Genomic DNA, 10,304 nt, shown 5'->3' on the forward strand with positions numbered 1-10,304 from the left:
TCATCATTGTGATCGATCAGGGTTTGCGCTAGACATTTGGCGCTGTCATAGGTATCCGGCTTCGCAGCTAAAATGTTCCCTTTTGTTGGCTGGGTTAATCCCCAGATGAACCTCTCAATCTTTTTGCTCTCCGGGGTAACTAACCCCGGACAAAGCAGCGCTAAGTCATCAAATCTGGATGTGTAGGTGGCGATATCGGAACCTTTCATCTTCAGGTTCCAGATTTCATGCTCCAGCTTCTAGATTTCACCCTAAGGGCAATACTCCACGCGCAGAAGTTCCTTCATAACTTCCTATCCCATAGCATTGGCTACAGGTAGAGTTAGGGATTTGACTCGGCCGTTCCACCAAGTCAAAGCTTTATCGGTGAGCATGCAGGCGGCGAATTTCACCTTGTCGGATTCCGAACAGGCACAAATTTCGAAGATAGATTCGATTTTCTCTAACCACCGAGTTAGAGCAATGACACCCCCTGTGCCATAGAAGAACGTGGGTTTTGCATTCATAAAGTCTATATAGGAACACTCCTTCCGGTGTCCCTGATTACCTTCCGGGTTTTGGGTTTGGGTACCACCCCTGAACCACTAGGGTTTAGTTGAGACAGGGTGGCTGATATTGTGGCAGTAATGGCTGCCTGAAGTGTTTCCAGGTCGATTTGAATAGGAGGTGGTGGCGGCGGAGGGTTGTTGGTCTTTGAGCTGGGTCGTTTCCTTAAAGGCATCTTGATCTAGAATAACCAGGAAAGAGAGGATCATAAGTCCTCTGAATTGAATCAAGAGATACGGAACGGGGGATATCTCATTAAGACAGATATTCTATTAAGCGATAAAACAGGTAGGAGTTATCAAAGCAGATAATTTATCACTAAAGGAATGATCAAGGAACTACGCTTGAACGAGGACTTCTACAATGGATCGGCTCGAGAAATACTCCCATAGTATTTCATGATTCGTTGCAACAACGGCTCGTTGTTTGGGATATTGGGTAAGTTTTAGGTATGTTGCATACCACAGTCACTCCCAAGCACATGTTGGCCGTGTCTCGAATGAATATAGTTGGCCAGGCTATATTGATCCTAGACACGACTACATAACTGCCCAGGTTTAACCGCAGCGTACAACACCCATTTACTTATATTTCGTTCTACTTGTAGCTACGGATTTCGACGGTTCAGTATACTTGTATACTTTAGAAAATACTTATATTTGTAGAGTATACTTTCAGTTCAGAGCACTTAGGCCCCTTAATGTTTATAGTCTTATACCATGTAAGCTTTGGTATACTAGTTCACTATAAACAAGGGTTTTGATACCAATCTGTCACACCCCGAAAACCAAAGGCGGAAACATTTCCGGGGTTGACTCCACGTTGAGTATCAAATCCAATGCACATAGTAAAACAATAAACACAAAACATTACATTACATAATATTGTTTACATCTGTTTGAAAGAAAGGATATACAAGTGTTATATACATATATCATATGAACAAAAGCAAAGACGAGTCTTCGGAAGGCTCCGTCTTCTCCAAAAGATGGTGGTGTACCTGTCTAACGTTGACCTGAGAATACAAGCAGTTTGAAAATCAACATAAAGCTGGTGAGTTCATAAGCGGTTTAGTTTTGAAAAGAACGAGTTTCCTTTGCTTTCTGAAGAAGTTGTTGTTCAAGAAAATCCCATATTTTCTTATGAAAACAGTTTAGTTATCTTTTGTTACAAATTCGAAAACGGTTTGTTATGTAATCCCAGGAAAATCCCATATTTTCCTAATAGTTTAGTTATTCGTTTGTTACTTTATTCATTTATGAGTTGTTATGCTATCCTAGGAAAATCCCATATTTTCCTATGTTTTGAGTTGTCTATTCGTTTCTAATTTCGTTACTAGTATTGAGGTTATGTTACTTCAGGAAAATCCCATATTTTCCTATGTATTGAGGTTGGTTCTTAAGTTTGATTTCGAAGTACTAATGATTACCATACTTGCAGTATTAGTTAAGTATTCTAAACTCTTAGTTATCCTACATTCGAATGTCTATCATCTACTAAGTTAGTTGTATTTTCGAATATTTGGGTTCACCAGAAACATACATTACAGTATTTTCGATTATTCTGATGATTTCCAAAAGAGTACATTAGTTGTATTTTCGTATCTCTGGCGACATTCTAAGGCGGATGTATTCGAAACTCAGTAGAGGTCCAGAGGCGTACTTTCGTATTAAATTCGAAACTCTGGTGACATTCAAGGCGTACACTGACTGTATATTTGAAGTCTTGGTGTCATCCAAAGGCGTTATTTCGCATTCATAGTCCTATTTCTATTCGTATTCGTATGCATTCTATCTTATTGGTTATATTCGTATTCTATTCGTATTCGTATTCGTACTATCTTATTGGTTATATTCGTATTCGTATTCGTACTATCTTATTGGTTATATTCGTATTCGTATTCGTTTAGTATTAATCTTAGTTATGATTAGTATGATTTCTTTTACAAAAAGTAATATAGTTTAAAACACTTTTTAAAGAAATCTGACTTTAGTCTAACTGTTTACCCTGCAATTCGAACCATTAGTTAACACAAATTTTGAAATTAGAAACATATATAAAAAGAAACATTGAACTGAAAATAAGTTTAAGTACAAGATTTCCTAGTAATTTTGCTTGTATTCCCCCCTGAAACCATTTGAAAAACATTTGAAAAAGGATAGGGGTATGAACTCACTGGTTGAGAAACGCGTCAGTTTGGATCCTAAACGTCAGATCTGGGTTCGCGAACGCACAAGATTCCTATGGATTATGAAGTGATACACATTCGTATCTAATTAGGACTTGATTAATTTATTTGCTAGGGACATACACTTCTAGTTGCGGAAACACCCCATTACAAGTGTTTGGAAGGACCCGGGTGGCATTTAAGGACTTGTATGACTAGGGAATGGAGGTTACTCTTCAAGAGTAAACTCCTTAAGGAGTTTACTCCTCTAAATTGATGTTCAAGGTGTTCCAAGGCCAATTCCATAATTCTACAAGTCGTATCTAAGCCTTATTGAAGTTTTGGAAGGGTTTAAGGGCTTAAAAACCCCTTTTATATGTGTTTATGGCCCAAGCATGCTCCAGGGCCGTAGCACATAAACAAGGCTCTAAATCATGTTCCAATGCATTCTAAGTCCATTCCATAAAGTCATCTAGCCATATCTAAGGTCTAATTGTGGTTTGGAAGGGTTTTGTTGCTCAAAAAAACCCCATTTATATGAGTTTACGGCCTAGGACTGTTCTAGGGCCATAAACACATGATAATGGTCCTAATCCATGGTTTAAACTCGAATTTGAAGGCTAGAGGGGTTGTATAACAAGTTAGGGAAGGTATCTTGGTGATTAGAAGCCTTAAATTTGATGTTTTGGACCCTTAAATTTGGTTGAGGAGAGAGGTTAGAGAAAGAGTAGAGAGATGAAGCAAAAGCTTCAAATGAAAGCTTGAACACGTTTAAATAGGTCCTAAAACTTGGACACAGAGGAATTCTACCCGATACTGGCATTAAACGGGGCTTTTGGTCGCACCCGATTAAGTTTCCGTAATTCGACGGGATAGAATTTAGAAATTTCAAATTAATGATTTTGGGCCATTTTCATGATTTTTAAATGGATTTGAACACTTACGATATTAAAATAAACTTATATTTTATATATCTTAGCCCAAAAACGAAAACGTGACGAATCGATAAAAGTGGATTTTTACGCGCGGAACGGATTTCGGCGATGGACAACTTCGGGTTGTCACAGCTTTCCTTGTAAACCACTTGTGCAATCTTATTCTAATTTCGACAAACATTTTACCAACAAACACTACAACCTCTCATTCAATTTAGTTAATATCAACTTAGTCGATTTTTGACCAAAACAATGATTATCCATCAAATCACTTGTATCTACTCTATGATCTAAATATATATGGGATAGGGGTTCTCGATCCTTCTTTACGTCTTCTAGCTATCTATCCAGTATTATCAGTCATCTCTAAGGCAAATTCCCTACTTCTATTTCTCTTATTTTCATGCTTTCTTGTTTATCACGGTTAAAAAGACACTCTGCTCTTGTCCAAGTATCATGGCTCCCTCTGAGGATTTTATTGATCAGAAAATCCTAACATATGAGGAAACTTGTTTCTTTAATTATGTTGGCATTAGATCCTTAAAAGTGAATCGGGACCAGTGCCATCTTCAATCCTTTCGATGCTCTGGTCTAACCCGATTTCATTTCTCCTACTTGGGTTTGCTTTCTCAAGTACGTTTTTTCTTTAGGTCTAACTTACCCCTATTCTGGTGTTATTCTTGAATTCTTTGAGGTCACCAAAATTTCTTACATCCAAACTATGCCTGTGATCTGGAGGATCCTTTTCTAGATTAATCGGTTGAATCAATCCATGGATCTTAACGTGGGTTTGTCTAAGCTAAGCCACGTCTATGATCTTTCAACTTTTGGGTCTTCTCGTTTCCTGTTTAAAGTCAAAACCAACAAAACACACCTAATCCTGAAAACGAAATAAAATGATGGTGCCTGGCAAGAAAATTTTTTCTTTGTGAAACATGAGTCCATCCCCAATGGTGATCTTCCACTACCTTCTCAGTGTTTCCTGACAATGATCATTTGTTTATTTATCTTACTTTTAGTATCTTGAAGTCATGAAGATCCTATGTAACTTTTAGGGTCCAATGCCACTCACTCTAGTGATCGCTTCACTCTCTCTCATCTTGAAGAGGCCATGTCAGGTGGTCAACTTGTGGTTAAGAGGGAAAAGACTTCTTATTCTCATCCTCCAAATAGGGATGTGATTGATCTATCAATGAAGACTCCCAGAACCAAGAAGAGAAAGCCGTATGAGATCCCGGATCTCAGCCTACATAATCTAGGGGCCGAGGAAGCCATGAAGAAGCTCATCTCCTTCTCGCAAGATGTAAGTACTTCAAAATTCTCTTTTTCTTTTTTGATTGATATTGAATCTAATAAATGCACTATTTCTTAGGTTATGGATCATGTTTTCCGATCCACTGAGGATTGAAGCTTAAGGATGAGGAGACAGAGTATACCTTGATGGAGCAGGAGGCCGTCTGGAAGCAACTAACAAGGATCTTTTAGCGAGGGTGGAGTGGCTGAGTAAGGAGATGGATGAGAAAGAGGAGGAGCATGCCCAGTAGATTGAGGATGTGATCGCTGATCTTAAGAGCAGTTCTACCGAAACCATTTAGAAGGCAAAGATCAAAATGAAGGAGGATGTGGAGAAAGGGAACACAAGATCCTAGAACGTAGCTGGTTGGCGTGATGCGTTGGCCAAGTTAACCGGAAAGCACGTTAACATCAATCAAGATCTTGCGAAGAAGAAGAAGGAGAAGGAGGGAGGAGAGGAAAAGATAATGGAGGGTGGTGGTGATCAAACCTTAGATGCTTATGTTTAGATGATTAAAAGCAATTTTTATTTTTGGATTGTAATTTGTTTTGTTGGGTTGGTAGGAAATCCTTTTAACTGTTGTTCTTTGGTTTTATTACCTCTGTTACGTGAATGGTTTGATTATCGAAATAGGTTCATTGTAGGTTTTTCTAAGAGTCTTAAGATGATTAGGATCTAGAATAGTCTTGGGTTTACAAAACTATTAGGATCTTGAAAATATGGGATTGACAATCGTTTGAGTATGATCTTGAAATAGTTAGGATCCTAAGGTTATGAAGAGAAAAACATTTTGAGGGTTGTAGGGGGATCTTTTAGTGTAAAACTTTAGATTAAATGTTTTAGTAAACATAGATTAGAAGACAAGGATAGATAGAACCTGATGATAGCTTTCAAATTCCTCAATTAGTCTTTTAGTCATTATTTTGAACTTTTTCTTCAGAATTCTAACTTTGAAGATGACCCGAGCATTCTACAATCTTGGGGTTTGATCTCTAAGAATTCTTCTAAATATATTCTTGGGTAAAATATCAAATCAGATTGTACACAGGAGAATCCTAACTTAGAATATTAGGGAAGATCTCAACTTAAAACACTAGGGAGGATCCCGACCTAGAACATTGAGGAGGATCCTATATGAGAACATGGAGGAGGATCCCATCTTAGAACACTAGGGAGGATCCCAACTTAAAACACCATGGAGGATAACAACTTCGAACCCTAGGAAGGATCCCATCTTAGAACACTGGGGATGATCCCATGTTAGAACACTGGGGAAGATCCCAACTTAGAACACTGGAGAAGATCCCATCTTAGAACACTAACGAAGAATACCAAATCGTAAGATAACATGATAATGTTATAAAACTTAGATTTATACTTAGGATCGTAACATATATTTAGAGCTAAGATGGTTATCAAGTCAATAAAGCATGAAATGATCCCTTTATCCATATTCCATAGTTAGATATCTTATGTCCAAGCAAAGCACGGAAACCCAAACAAGATGACAAAGGTCATTAACTCTCTAAATCCTAGAGGGGATTAAGTAACCTTGATCGAAGGAGAGATGATCAATATTTATTGATTATCATCAAGATCTTTAAGTCTCTACATGTTGAAAATGTAAGCTTGACTAACGCCCCTACGATGCTTAAACCAGTAATGATCTTGAGAAAAAAATAAACAAAAGAAAAATGAGGGTGAGGAGTAAGTGCGTACCTTAACTTTGTTATAATGAAATTAACTAACATGAAGTATGATTTGAGGTGTACAACATTTTGGGATCTTGTTAAAATACTTCCTTCTAGATTAGGTAGTCAGTATGCCCCTTTCCAGCTTCTAAATCAATGAGATAAGGTCCTTTCCATTTGGTTGCTAGTTTGCTTGGTTTAGGATCCTTGGTATTCTAAAATGCTTTTCTGAGGACCAAGTCACCTATTTGGAATTTTCTGACTTTGATGTTTTTATTGTAACTTTTGGTAATCATTTGTTGATGGGTAGTGATGTGGATTTTGTTGACGTCCCTTAATTCATCAATCGTGTCAAGATTCTGAGCCAATGAGTATGGGGTCTGACATATGCGATTATGACTTTTGCCCCAAAAACCAGAGCATATGGGGTTTGACAAGTTTTTTTCTTCGGACTAATTATATTTTCCCATAGAAAGGAAGTTCTTCAGCCTATTCCCCTCTTTTTGTAACATCCTGTTTCAGATCATCCGTGATTAGGGTTCGTAGGCTGCAACCCGGGTATGAGGAAGTCTCGGGGTTGTGACGAGTTGCTAGAAGCATAGGGCATCCCGTCACCTTTCCGTGGATATGAGTTTCATTGGAAATGGAGTTATATCGAGGAAGTAATGGAAGTTTGAAGTTTTGTCAAGATAAGTCCCTTATTTGAGAAAGGTGGAATCTGAGTACGCTAGGCGTACATGTGTGTACGCTTAGCGTACTCATGTGCGTGATTTTTAAGCGGATCCACCTAGTGCGCTAGACATACCAGAGGGTACGCTGGGCGTACTAGGCATAGAGTGAAAACCCTAATTTTGGGTGTGTCCCTATATAAAGGATATGATGGCCTCATTCCTGGCCACCATTCTCAGTGAACAAACCCTCTTAAACCCTAAACCTTCGTTCATAGAGCTTGTGAGTGCATTTGAGAGCCTTTGGGTGATTTTATGTGTTCTTGGAGTGAAGAAGAAGCTTTGGAGAAGAAGGAGTGGGAGTCCAGGTCCTTGGATCTGAGCATATTTTTGTTGGGAGCTTCATATAGAGGTATAAAGCTTAAAGCTTTCTCACTCTTTTGATTTGTGCATCATAGTAGAGAATTTTAAGGTTTTTGTCCCAAAAGTTGGAGACTTTATGAGTTATTGAGCTCTAAAAACTATGATCAACCCTCCTTGAGAGTATTTAGTGGTGTTGTGTCATTAAAATCAAGACTTAGACGTTGGGATCAAGCCATGCATGAGATATGAGCATTTTGAGCTAAGAAAGTGAGAGTTTTGTGTGTTTGTGAGCTTATCGTCTGTGAAATCCTCATTTTCACGGCCAGAAAAGACCGATTTTGTTTATGCTTTATAAAAATCAGAGTACCTCTTTTAATAAAAATGTTGGGGAATTTGTTCCCACTAAAACATGATAAATACGTTGTCAAAGCACTTCCGAAGAAAATAATTTTTATTCATTTCAAAACATATGGGATGTCATCGTCAATACAGAAACATAAGCATAAACAGAACTTACATTCATTATCACTAGTGATTTATATCTCCTTAATCTCTCATTGTAATGTGACTTCATATCAACACCTGTGATATAAATAAATTGAGTGGGTCAGGTTGGGAAACCTGGTGAGTACATAGGGATTTCAATCCCACAATGTTATACTATATATATAGTTTAGAACTCACAAAATATACAATTTCACCATATATATAAACAACTCTTATTCTACCCCGTCGTTCCTCACAACAAGACTATCCATACTCTCAGACCTAAGATTAGCCGTTTTACCTAATCCATACTCCCAGATCAGAAATGAACGACTTTACCTAATCCATACTCTCGGACTAGGGACGAATGACTAATCCATACTCTCGGATTAATGATGAATGATTATGCCCAATCCATACTGTCGGACTAGGGACAATGACTATGTCTAATCCATGCTCCCGGATCAATGACATATACTAAGGTTCCATTCTCTGAGTACAACTCACTTGTACTCGTAAGAAAATACTACCCAATATTCCTCATAATTAATTTAGGTCTACTCTTTATCCTAAATCATCATATATAATCAGGTATGTTCTTTAACACGTATTTCAGGAAACATCAATTAACTCGCACATAAACATATGATTAATACTTCAATCAATACTTGTATTAAAATCATGTTCATGAAAAGGACTATGCACTCACGTGAAAAGGTGGTGATTCCGAACTCAGACAGCGCTTCGCTTCTTAGGCGTAGCTCACTTACAACGGGTTTTATAGAAAACCGGGCTTTGCTTGGAGCAGTGTTCCCAAGCCGAAAAGATCTTCTTCTCGGAGCGGTCGAGCACTCCGGGGCTTCCGCCTCGTGCTAGGGAGGTTCCCTAGCCTTTTCGGGGGTTTCGGGGCTAGAGAGAGGTTCTAGAGAGAGAGAGAGAGTAAAAAGAAGAAAGAATGAGAAAGGTTTGAAGAAAATGAGGGTGGGAGAGGTTCTATTTATAGGGTGAAAATGGCTGAACTTGGTGCCTCGTGTCACCATCTATTGGCAAGACTTGGGGAGAAAGCAATGGTCAAGATTGTGCCACATCACCCATTTTCGCACAACACACTTCCGACTTCTAAAATCCGTAACTTTCACATACGATCTCCGTTTTTGACGTTCTTTATATCCACGCATAGGAAAAATAAGATCTAGAACTTTCATTTTGACTCCGCCGGCTAATTCTCGAGCGATCTTAAATTTAACAGTACGAGGAGATTATACTGTTAAATGTCCGTGAAAAATTCATAACTTCTATATACGGACTCTGTTTTCGTCTGTCTTTTGACCGTTGAGTTCCTATTAATGAGATCTTCAATTCTCATTTAGGTCATGTAGGCCAAAAACCGTTCGATCTAAAAGTCGAGTTTCGGGTCGTGCACTGCTATGCCAAATCTTAGAAAATTTATAACTTCATCATACAAAGTCAGATTTGGGCGATATTTTTTTGTATGTTCTCGGTTTAATGTATACTAAAACTTTTGTTTAGATCACTAAGGCTAAAAAGCCCTTCATCAAAAATTCACTATTTACGTCACCCGGTGCCGTGCCAGTTTTGCCGTAAAAAATTCGACGGGCCATAACTTCTTCGTTATAACTCGGATTTTAGCGTTCTTTATATGTACGGAACCCTTGAGACATATTCTACAACTTGGTTAAGATTATGTATTCTAAATAATCTTTTGTCGAAAAGTCATTTTCGACCCCTATTATCTCTCAATTGACTAGCCCGGATCTCCGGGCGTTACATCGGCCATGCAAAGGCTTAAAGTCACTAACTTTATGGAGTAAGAGCTATTAGGGAGTCCAGATCTGTGATGTGAGCCAAGTTCTTAACAGATTAAGACCAAATGAGTAGAAATAGTGAATCTAGGAAGTACGTTGAGCATAATTCCAGTACGCCCCGCGTATCGACCTAGTGTCCCCGCTAACCAATCTGGATTCATGAGTATGCTGAGCATACCAAGGGAGGTGCGCCCCGTATAACCTCACTTTGGAATTTTGGGCTAAGTCTCATTTTGGGCCTTGAGTGTTGGGCCTGGAGTTTGGGCTTGTTGCACTAGAGTTTTTGACCAGAGGAATATATTTATGTGCCTTGGGCCCTTGAGTTGGG

This window comes from Lactuca serriola, chromosome 8 (assembly GCF_051521515.1).
Source record: "Lactuca serriola cultivar US96UC23 chromosome 8, Lser_US96UC23_V15, whole genome shotgun sequence".
In the NCBI taxonomy this organism is placed as follows: domain Eukaryota; kingdom Viridiplantae; phylum Streptophyta; class Magnoliopsida; order Asterales; family Asteraceae; genus Lactuca; species Lactuca serriola.